Source organism: Lathyrus oleraceus, chromosome 7, assembly GCF_024323335.1.
Source record: "Lathyrus oleraceus cultivar Zhongwan6 chromosome 7, CAAS_Psat_ZW6_1.0, whole genome shotgun sequence".
NCBI classification, from domain to species: Eukaryota; Viridiplantae; Streptophyta; class Magnoliopsida; order Fabales; family Fabaceae; genus Lathyrus; species Lathyrus oleraceus.
Window position 1 is genome coordinate 397087717 of NC_066585.1, and position 12772 is coordinate 397100488.

A 12772-nucleotide genomic window follows, 5' to 3' on the forward strand; every position below is an offset into this window, starting at 1 on the left:
GTCACTGTGGATATTCCTACAGTTATCCACAAGTCAACGTAATGATCACTTTGTTTAAAAAACCCTTCTCCTATGCCAAAAGGAGAAGTGATGACATTGTTGGCAACATAAATACAATGATATTTTCATTCAATAAATTCATGTTAAATGTTTGTTTTTCCAATTATTTTCCCTTTTCGTTTTTGCATGAAATTGGTGATCACATAAAACTCTAAAAATAGAACAAAATCAATCTTTTCATCTGCATAATGATTTGCCTTGTTTGATTTCTAAAAGCTTTTCATATCCAAAATCATTATGCAGGTTGATCAAACCCATTGAACATAATGATCCGACGCCAACTCCCAATTTTGAGTTCCCTGTATTTGAGGCAGAGAAAGATGATGTTGAAGAGATTCCTGACGAGATTACCCGTCTACTTGAGCATGAAGAGAAAATCATTCGGCCGCACCTTGAGAATCTGGAAACAGTCAACTTGGGGTCTGAAGATTGTGTGCGAGAGGTCAATATTGGGGCACTCCTGGAAGAATCTGTTAAAAAGGGGTTGATTGAATTGCTACGAGAATATGTTGATGTCTTCGCCTGGTCATATGATGACATGCCTGGTCTGGATACAAATATCGTGCAACATTTCCTACCCATGAAGCCTGAGTGCGTGCCTGTGAAGCAGAAGCTCAGAAGAACTCATCCTGATATGGCAGTAAAGATCAAGGAAGAAGTTCAGAAGCAAATTGATACGGGGTTTCTGGTGACTTCTACATATCCTCAATGGGTGGCAATATTGTGCCCGTGCCTAAGAAAGATGGAAAAGTCTGAATGTGTGTGGACTATAGAGACTTGAATAAAGCTAGTCCGAAAGATGGTTTCCCTCTACCACATATTGACATGTTGGTAGATAATACAGCTAAATTCAATGTCTTCTCATTTATGGACGGATTTTCCGGATATAATCAGATTAAGATGGCACCCGAGGATATGGAGAAGACAACATTCATCACACCTTGGGGAACATTCTGTTATCGAGTGATGCCCTTCGGTTTGAAGAACGCCGGAGCCACGTATCAACGAGCTATGACCACCTTGTTCCATGATATGATGCACAAGGAGATTGAGGTATATGTTGATGATATGATTGCTAAGTCAAGAACGGAAGTTGAACATGTAGAGCACCTGTTAAAGCTTTTTCAGCATTTGAGGAAGTACAAGCTTCATCTGAATCCCAACAAGTGTACTTTTGGAGTCCGTTCTGGAAAGTTATTGGGCTTTATTGTCAGCGAAAGAGGTATTGAGGTTGATCCTGCAAAGGTCAAAGCAATACAAGAGATGCCTGCGCCAAAAACTGAGAAGCAAGTCCGAGGTTTTCTTGGCCGCTTGAATTATATTTCCAGATTCATATCCCACATGACTGCCACATGTGCTCCGATATTCAAGCTCCTCCAGAAAGATCAGTCCCATGATTGGACCGAGGATTGCTAGAAAGCTTTCGATAGTATCAAAGAGTATCTGTCTGAACCTCCAATCCTGTCTCCGCCTGTAGAAGGAAGAACTTTGATCATGTATTTGACAGTTCTTGAAGACTCGATGGATTGTGTACTTGGTCAGCAAGACGGATCAGGGAAGAAAGAGTCTGCTATTTACTACCTAAGTAAGAAGTTCACTGATTGTGAGTCTCGGTACACAATGCTTGAGAAGACATGTTGTGCTTTCGCTTGGGCCGCTAAGCGTTTACGCCAGTATTTGATAAATCATACAACTTGGTTGATATCCAGAATGGATCCAATCAAGTATATATTTGAGAAGCCTGCTTTAACTGGGAGGATTGCCCATTGGCAGATGTTGTTATCTCAGTATGATATTGAGTAACGAGCTCAGAAGGCTATTAAAGGTAGTATCTTGGCTGACCACTTGGCACATCAGCCGATTGAGGATTATCAGTCAGTTCAGTATGATTTCCCACATGAGGAGATTCTGTATTTGAAGATGAAAGATTGTGATGAGCCTACACTCGACGAAGGGCCAGAGCCTGGTTCCAGATGGAGTATGGTATTTGATGGCGCCGTAAATTAGTACGGAAATGGTATTGGGGCAGTAATTATTACTCCTCAGGGCACACATATTCCTTTTACAACAAGGCTAACTTTCAAATGCATGAATAATATGGCTGAGTATGAGGCCTATATTATGGGATTGGAAGAATGCATTGATCTAAGGATCAAGCATCTTGATGTTTATGGTGATTCGGCCCTCGTTGTCAATCAGATCAAGGGTGAATGGGAGACGAATCAGCCTGGTCTTATTCCATATAGAGATTGCACGAGGAGGATTTCAACGTTCTTTACTGAGGTTAACTTCCATCATATTCCTCGAGATGAGAATCGGATGGCAGACGCTCTTGCTACGCTTGCTTCGATGATTGTGGTTAAACTGTGGAATGAAGTTCCCAATATCACCGTGATGCGCTTGGATAGACCAGCTCATGTATTTGCAGTTGAAGAAGTGAAGGATGATAAACCATGGTATTATGACATCAAGTGCTTCCTCCAGAACCAGGTTTATCCTCCTGGGGCATCTGTGAAAGATAGGAAGACTTTGAGAAGATTGTCAGGCAGTTTCTACCTCAATGGCGAAGTGCTTTATAAGAGAAATTTTGACATGGTTCTGCTCAGATGCGTGGATAGACACGAAGCAGACCTGTTGATGACTGAGGTCTAGGAAGGTTCATTTGGTACCCATTCCAATGGACATGCCATGGCTAGAAAGATGTTGAGAGCAGGCTACTTTTGGCTGACAATGGAGTCTGACTGCTGCAAGTACGTGAAGAAATGCCATAAATGTCAGATTTATGCGGATAAGATTCATATTCCCCCGACACTTCTGAATGTAATTTCATCACCATGACCTTTCTCTATGTGGGGAATTGACATGATTGGCATGATTGAGCTGATAGCATCCAATGGACACAGGGTTATTCTCGTAGCAATTGATTACTTCACTAAGTGGGTTGAAGCGGCATCATATGCAAATGTGACCAGGCAGGTGGTCGTGAAGTTTATCAAGAATCAACTCATATGCCGTTATGGTGTGCCAGATAAGATCATTACTGATAATGGATCTAACTTGAACAACAAGATGATGAAAGAACTGTGTAACGAGTTCAAGATTGCGTACCATAATTCTTCTCCTTATAGACCCAAGATGAATGGGGTTGTTGAAGTTGCTAATAAGAATATCAAGAAGATTATCCAGAAGATGGTTGTCACGTACAAAGATTGGCATGAGATGCTGCCATTTGCTTTACATGGATATCGTACATCTGTCCACACTTCAACAGGGGCAACCCCTTTCTCTCTTGTTTATGGCATGGAGGCTGGACTCCCAGTAGAGGTGGAGATCCCATAAATGAGAGTCTTGATGAAGGCCAAGTTGACTGATGCTGAATGGGTTCAGAGTCGTTATGACCAGCTGAATTTGATAGAAGAGAAGAGATTGACTGCCATGTGTCATGGTCAGCAGAGAATGAAGAAGGCTTTTGATAAGAAGGTCAAGCCTCGTGTGTTCCGAGAGGGTGACCTCATGCTCAAGAAGGTCTTGTCTTTCGCGCCCGATTCCAGGGGCAAGTGGACTCCAAACTATGAAGGTCCATATGTTGTTAAGAGAGCCTTTCCAAGCGGTGCTTTGATACTTAAAACTATGGATGGGGAGGATGTCACTCGTCCTGTGAATTCAGATGCAGTCAAGAAATACTTCGCCTAAAAATAAAAACAGAATAGCTCACTAAGTTGAAAACCCGAAAGGGCGGCTTAGGCAAAAATGAGCGTCTCGGTGGATTGAAAACCCAAAAGGGCGATCCAGGCAAAAGTTAGAGACATAAAAAATGAATATATGCATCCCGCTAGATTGAGTACCTCATCCTAGGGCAATCTAGGCAAAAATTAGGGATTTGGCAAGTAACTGCATCCTGACAAGACTGTGTTCTACAACTGTCATCCATCAGAGATTCTTGTTCATTCGTCGTCAACCAAAGCTTCGAATACATTGAATTCAGAATTGGTGGAGAAATGGTCATTATGTTCAATGTAGCCCTTTTCCAATATATATCACCAATTTCAAACTTGTAAAAAAATCTATGGGGTCTTGCCATTTGCAGGCTACCATTCCATCAAACGAATTTGAGCCTTTTATCCAATTATTTGCACTCTTATTTGCTTTTATTTCAACAAATGTTTTGCATTTTTTAATTGAGAAAATATCACCGTTTTAAATAAATGAATTTTTCATAACTTGTTTTTTAAACAAAGTGAACATTCACAATGACAAAAGGATACTTAGGAGATCCTCAGTGCTCTCCCAAGGGTGGTATGATCCCCAACAGGGTAAGACATTTGTTCATATCCCTGGCATGACTGTATCTTCTTCCTTCGGAGCCCCTTTTATGGTTCATCCCCGAGTGGTATGCTTGTTGAGATGTTCACCACTCTCCCCTTCAGCGGAAGAGCGATCTTTTCTCCTCAGCAAGTGTGATCTCCTTGGTGAGTTTGGTAGTTGGTATCGGATCGCCAGATTCCTCGTATATCCCTTAGATGGATTCCCCAGTAGAGTTGTTTTTGTGGAAGTTTCTGCCTGTGCAATGAACTTTTCTCCCCAGCCGGATTGACTGATGATTCATCCCCCAGAGATTTTTTGATTTCCTGGTATCTCTGATTCCCCGGCAGATTGGATACTCTCCATTGGAATTTTGGGCTTCCTCCCTTGAGATGTAGTACCGGACGGTTGTGTACCTTTTCCTTTGGAGCTGTTTGTGTTAGAATGTTTGTTTGTCAGCATTCATCATACATAAATCACGCATATGTGCATATAACCTTCAAACATTTGGATATTCATATTGCATTTTTTGCCATATATCTATTGTTTGTTATCCTCTGCTAGTTAGTAATACATTTCCCAAGAAGATGTCGGTGTCTGATCCCTCAATATAGAGTCATCCCCTTTAAGCAGAAAGTGTTTATCTTTCCTGCCATATTCCCCACTGAGTTATATCCTCGTGGAAGACGGTTGTTTATGCTTCCTCCCAACACATATATTGGGATGGGTTCCCCTATTGAGTTATATCCTCATTAGGATGAGTCTCGATTCAGTTTGCCTTTTTGGTTTGATCCTAAATTGGTATCTTGTGACTGTCTCTGGTGTTTCCCTGTGGTAATTGAATAATTGCTCAGTAATCAATAATTATTCACCTTATCCTCAGCGGAGTTTTTGGTTTTATACCCATATACCGGTAGTTGTAAACCCTATTTTCCCCCTTTTTGCAGAGTTAACCATTGTTGTTCATCCTAGTTGATGACGATTACTCTTCTGTGGTTTTCTACCCAGTATCCGGTAGATGTAATCCCCTCTTTGACGGTTATCATTATCCAATATTCGGTATTGATATTCCCTCCTTCTTTTGGATAATTGCTCTGATTAAGCAATTTTATCCCCAGCGGGTCCTCTTTCATTTACCGTTTACCGATGATGTTTGTTGCTCCCCTTGTTTGGTCATCATTATATACCTAGTTTTGGTATCCCGATGCCTTTCTCTGTCGGTCGATTTATCCTTTATTAACCCAGTAATCGGTTGTTGATAATCTTCCATGCGAGTATATTATCTATGTTCCGACGGTAATAGATAATATACCTCACACACTCTTTGGTCGAAGCCTTTTGTTCTTCCCTAGTCGAGTAAGATTCGTATCCCTGTTTTGGAATCGAAGGTCCATCCCATAATCGAGTTTGCGTTCTGCCCTCTTTTTGGATGATGAGTGTTTTGGGAATATTCCCCAATTCATGCTTTGGTTGGTCACCTATTATATGCCCAGTAATCGGTATCCCTGGTGTTCCTTCCTTCTGCTCCCTATTATAACTTTGGTCCCCTGTGGAGTCAATTTTCCTGAGTTGAGATATACCTTTTAGGTCTTCCTCAGATGATTTGGTTGATTGATATCTCTCACCCTTATACCGGTCTTAGATATTCATTCTTCCCGAGCTTGTTGTTCTCTCACCCTTATACCGGTGATCAGATCACATGTCTCATTGAGCTTGTTACCCAGTATTCGGTAACACCTCATCCCGCTACTTCCCCAGGAGAGTCTTTTTAAGACATCCCCAGCGAGGTATCTATTGTGGATCGCCTTTTTCTGTGTTGGCATATTCCCCAACACATGCACCTTCGAGTCAGCTCGATGTCCTTCCATTGGGTTTACTCCCTTTGGGATTCTGTTCCCCAAGTTTCAAGTCGTGACCTGCTTACGCATTTTTTTATTCTTCTTCTTATCCCTATGAGAGTCTCCAGAGTCTCTATCCCTAGTGAGTGTATTACTCCTATGGATTGTCAATTTCTCCGGATGTCTTTTCTTCTTTGTGGACACATATCCCCACAGAGTTTGTTTGTTTTGCATACATACATTTGCATTATGAGGTCTCTTAGGGACCAAAATTTGTCTCTTTGTTATTATTTAAGCCCATTCTACCTCGTCGAGACGAAGACTTTAACCTTCACTTATCCGGCTAGAATGACCTTAAATAGGGGCATCTGTAAGACACTAATTTTGTCCCTAAGATCCCTCATGGCATCATAACATTGCATTGCATAGCCTCAAGGATCATTGAGCATCTTGGCTCCCTTTCCCTTTAGGTAGGGATCTCTTGTGAGTGGTTTGAGATCACCAAGCATGCTTGAATTGTATATCATTGCTTTTTTTGTTTTATTTACTAACCAAAAGCACAAAAATATGTCACTAACATCTTTTTATTTGTAGCTTAAGCAACCACCAGGTCAAGAGCTTCAAGAAGATCCTTCGTGCAAGAGATGAGGTATTTTCTTGGGATTAGGATCACATGATTATTATAAGGAGCTTACATGAGGTAGGGTTTCATTTTGAAGCAATTTCACCAAGTGGTAGAGGCTCAAGTTAATCAAGACATTTCAAGGTCATCTGAGGACCAAAAGTCAACTGTGTAGTCAACTGAGGGCTATGACGTGGGGAAATGAGTTGAGACGCCTCAATCATGTTCAAATGGGGTCTATTCATCATTCTAAACATCCATCTTGAAGATTCAAAGGTCATGGCAAAAGTTACTAAAAATGGAAAATGACCTACAATTCAAAGTTTCCAAATTTGGCAAGTTTTGATCCACTTTCAACTTGACTTGTCAATGTCAAAGAAGTTTCAAATTGATTTTTGGTGAACATGAAAGTTGTATATTTTTATCTCCCCTTTCCAAGAAGTCCTATTCATGTCCATATGATGAATGGTTGAGAAGTTACGGTCATTTGATCACAAAGTGTGCATGGAAATTCAAAATGGCATAACTTTTGATGTAATACTTCAAATTGGTTCATTTTTTACAAAGTGCTTCTCATGTTCAAGGCATCTCAAAGTAACATCATTTGGCTCAATTAGTGCAAAGGAATCATGGTCAAATGTTCATTATTTCACACATGTACAAAATGGAGCAAATTTTCACCATTCGTTCTTGGCTTGAGATGTAAGCTAAATAATCTTCAAATCATGACCATTGGTTGCTCTTGAGTGAATTCCAATCATAACATGGAGATGAACACATGTATTATGGGCATGTGAGCTTCATGTGCATTTTTGCAAATTGCTTCATAACTCACTAATCATGATTAGTGGATGGAAAAGATGATTAGCATTGTCATTAGCATGAAGTATAAATAGTGAAACCCTAATCATAAATGCCATAACAACCATTTCAGATCTAGAATTCAAGAGTCTCTCCAAAATTTTCTCTCAATCGAATTTGATTTTTCTCCACACAAGCCTCAAATATTATTACATATTCTTGATCCTCATGCTTCACTGATCAAGAATCATCCACTGTTTGGTGCAATTCATCAAGAAATCATGCAGTTCAAGTTCAAGTGCTTTCAGCCATTGATTCTTGCTTAAAGCTTCAAAGGAAGTGTAGTGGAGTTGATCTGGAGCAGTAGAGCTTGAGAGATCGCGGTTTCCGAGGTCTTCATTTCCAGGTGATGCAATTTTGGATCTCTCCTTTTGCTGTTTTTTTATCATAGACTTGTAGATCGTGTTGTGTAGATCATGTACATATGCTTAGAATTGAGTTTGAGTGAGAATTGAGGATATGGTGTTGATTGGAAGTTTAGATCTAGAAAATGTTCCTCTTCAATTTGCAAAATCCAGGGAGAATTAGGAGAAATTGAGTTGATATTTGGAATCAGCATGGAAAGAGGAGTCGAATGGTGTAGGCCTTGTGAAATTCTGGAAAAGTGTAGGGAGGCGCCACCGTGGGGCTCGCCGGAGAAGACGACCGGAGCGGAGCTCCGACGTCTGTGTTAAATGCTAGGGTTTGCTGATTGCACGCCATGTGTGCCATTGCGTGGAAGAACGATTGGAGGAGGTTTGTCTGACCAGGCTACGCGTGTGTTTGAATGCTGACTGTGCGTGATGAGTCAATTAATGAAACGCAGCGTTTCATTCATTTAAACGGGGACCGTTGATCTTAGCGCGCGCCATATCAGATGGTTGTGGTTTTTTCTGGATTTTATTCAAATATCTTCATTTCACTCCATTTTCCATGTTATTTCAATTATTTTGTTCACTTTGTAAAATTCATAAAAAATGCAAAAATTGTCCAAATGAGTCCCAATTTTTTTTCATAGTTTTGTACTGGTGTCTACTTTTTTATGGTTCTAAATTCATGTATTGTTGATGTCTGGATTTTTAGATGGGAATTTTTGAATTGATGTTGTGCCAAATTGACCTAGTGCATTCAATATATTGTGAAATCCTCATTTTTGACCCATTTGATCCACTCTTTTGCATACATGACATCCATACATGACATGAATTATTGGTAACTGGTTTGGATTTTTTCTCACATGTTATCATCATTTTTGATACATAGAGAAAAGTGTGACAATTTGTGTCACATTTTTGACATTGAATAGGTGCATTTTTGTTCACATAGCATTTGCATCATTCTGGAATTGATTTTTTGCATGTTGAACATTCATGGCATGAGAAACTTATACAAAAAATCTCAAAGTAATTGCATGCATTTCTGATTGGGTATGAATTTTCTAAGTTGGAAGCTCATTTTGTGCATATTTTTGAGGCTTTTTGAAGCATTTGAATGATATTTGGAGTATGGTGGATCTTTGGCCATGGTGATTGGAGTTTAGGGGTTCATATGGTTCTGTTTGGGGCTTGTGATTTGATTCATCTCATGCCATTGGTTGTTTATGCGTTGTTGTGTTGATTGGATGTACATAAGCTAACTTTGTTGTTTTGTTTCAGGATTGGATACTTAGCATTGGTAATTGGGTTTGTTCTCACTTTGTGAGATGCAAATACATTGAGTACTGACCTATTGTTGTTTTGCAGGGTTTTAATCAATGTGGTGAGCTCATGAGCTCATTTGAGTGCAAGGGCACTTATGCACTGAATTGTGTAACTGTTAGAGGGTTTCGCTGCTTGTTTTCTGGTTTTTTGACTGAAGTACTGACTGTTTAGTCTTTGTACAGGTACCTTAGTTGCTTGCTTGCTTTAGCTCTTGCTTAAGCTTTGGATTGTGGTTGACACACCACTCAGGTAGTTAGCTTCTTACTTCATGTAGTCTGAAGTTCTGTCACCTTTTTGGCAGGCATTTTGCTGGCAAGTCCTCCTTCAGAGGCTCTGTTTGTATTTGTTTAAAATTGTGCTCAAAGACCTCTAAGAAGAGGCATGTGTTATTTGATAAGACCTCCAAGAGAAGAGGCAATTGACGAATAAAAGGGATTAGTAGCCAATCCCCCGCTATTCAGGGTGTCGTTCTTTATGCTCGCACTACGTGCTGATGCTTCTGAACATGTGCCCCAGATCTTTGTCCAGAGTCTGTCAAGTGGAAAAGGATCCCACTTTCTGGATCCCCACGCTTTCTTTATCATGAGCTTATCCTGGCGAGGGTTAAGAGCATGAGGTCTCATCCTCATTACCGATTTGATCAGCTTCACCCTAATGTTAAATGTTAATGGTTAAGAGCTACAGATTACCCTTTACAGTTTGGCTTGTTTGTCGAGGTTGACATGACCCCTCTTGGCTAAAGCCCACCCATTGTTTCAGCCTCTTGTATGGATATAGTGTGTGATGTTTGTTTACTTGTGAGTTAAGTTCTTGTTAGAGACCTCAATTTAGGGATGTTGATTGCATGACAACTATTAGGCTCGAGTCTTAATCTCCCTATTAGTTTCTTGTTTCCCGGGTCTCGGGTTAGGAGAGTGTTTTACCCCATGGAACTTTTGATGTGTGTGCTCTTGAACTAGGAGTTTCCATTTAAGCTTAATTGGAGGATCATTACCATGTTCATCCAAGTGTAAGATACAAGATACATGGAGGATCTCTTATGAGACTTGTTTGATTGCTTATACTTTGTGCTTGCTTATTCCAAAGGATGGGAGCTACTTGGATCATCAATATGATCTCAAGAGAGGAACTCCTAGTGTGGTTTCATTTCTTATCCCTCATCTTTTGTTTTCCTTAGGACTTAGCCCTTCTTCTTCATCTCTCCACTCTAACCCAAGCCAAAACCCTTTTTGTGCAAACATTTAACCTTTGTTTTCAACATTAGAAACCTAAGCCTTATGCTTTTGATTTTCAAACTTTCTTTTCATAACACTCATTTTGAATTGAATCTCTAAGTCAACTTTGACTACTTTTGTATATACTTCTAATTGGTAAATATAACCCATTCAAATTTCCCTTTTGTGGTTCCAATGGCCACTTTCTTAATCAAAATTTTCCATAACCTTTAGCTATTAGGTTTGAGTTATCCTTGTGGTAGATGTAATACTCACCTATATCCTTAGTGATGGACAATGAGTCTTCCATGCTTATTATAGGGTTAACCCCTCACTAGCATATTGAAGCTATCCTCACATGGTGGATTTGTGGTTTGGTTGAGTTTTCTCCCTTTGATAACAAAAGACCTTAAGGCTTTTGGACCAATCAATTCACCAATTTGTTTTGAGATTTTTACCCCGAACTACGAGGTTTTGATCCTAATCTTTTTATATGATGGTACGTAGGTAATGAGTTTATCCATCCAAACACAAAATGTAAATAACTTGTACATTCTCTTCTCATCTCTTCAATCATGTTTGCACAAATAAAATTTTCACAAGACAAACTACCTTACAACAAGTATGAAAAGGGCTCCCTAGGAGTACCTAGGATGTTTAGGGTGCCTAACACCTTCCCATTGCATAACCAACCCCCTTACCCAAATCTCTGTTTCTTTTATTAGTTTTTGTTGAAACTATTAGGTTTTTGTTCGCTTTCTAACCATTCCTTTGGATAAATAGAAGTGCGGTGGCGACTCGACTTGTATGGTTTACCTTGGATTTAGTCAATATCTCCAATGGTAACGAATACCCCGCTACACCACTGTCTTCCTCTTTCTCTTCAGTGTTTGTCATGAAGGCTATGCTTTTGGCTTTCTTTTCAGATTCATCACTCATCCCCAACTCGAATGTTTGGACGGATCCAATTAGCTCATCCACTCTCATATTGCAGATGTCTTGAGATTCTTCTATGGTTGTCACTTTCATGGCAAATCTCTTGGGAAGTGACCTGAGAATTTTCCTCACAAGCTTTACATCTGACATCTTCTTACCCAGGGCTCCTGAGGCATTAGAAATTTCAAGGATATTCATATGGAAGTCATGAATACTTTCATCTTCTTTCATCCTTAAATTCTCAAACTTGGTAGTAAGCAGCTGCAATCTAGATATCTTCACTCTAGAGGTACCTTCATGAGTGGACTTGAGAATATTCCAAGCATCTTTAGCCACCTCACATTTGTTCACTAGTCTGAAGATGTTCTTATCAACCCCATTGAATATAGCATTCAATGCTTTAGGGTTTCCAAGAGCTAGTTCATCCTCCTCCTTGGTCCATTCTTCCTCAGCCTTCTTATCAATTGTAACTTCTCCTTCCTTAATAATGACGGAATGTCCCCAGCCTGTTAGAATAGCCTTCCAAGCCTTATTATCCAAATATTTCAAGAAGGCTACCATTCGAGGTTCCCAATAATCATAGTTAGATCCATCCAGAATTGGTGGTCTGTGAACAGATCCTCCGTCTCTATCCATAGTACTAGAAAGTAACATCCCAAGATCTCACCCAGAACCAGAGCAAGATGCCTGCTCTAATACCAATTGAAATTCTGGTATCAGATATGAGATGTCAAAGGTAATGTCACGACACTAATATCTGAACAACTACTAAAATATAAACAGGATAAAAGACAAAGAAACAATAGACCAAGTGACACAAGCAATGATTAACCCAGTTCGGTGCAAACTCACCTACGTCTAGCGGCTACTAAGCCAGGAAGGAAATCCACAAAACAAAATTAGTTCAAAGACTCTCAGTAAACAACTTCAAGTTACAGTCTTTTCACCTAATCTCTACCCGTGTGACTTCTATCTAAGAACTCATAGATATGAGACCCTACTCACTCCCCCTCAATCACAACAGTGATATAAAAACAAATAGTACAAAGAAAGAAGACACTCTTCAAGAACACATACAAATCTTGCTTAAAAGCTTCAACCAAGTAAACACACACTCATGCTTCAAAGCTTATAGTGGACAAATTATAACACAAAAGTAAGTCCAATTCAATCATCAATAAAATGAATGAATGGCTCACAATACACAAGCTCACACAAGACTAAAACCCTTAAACTCTCTCACTATTTCGTTCATTTCTT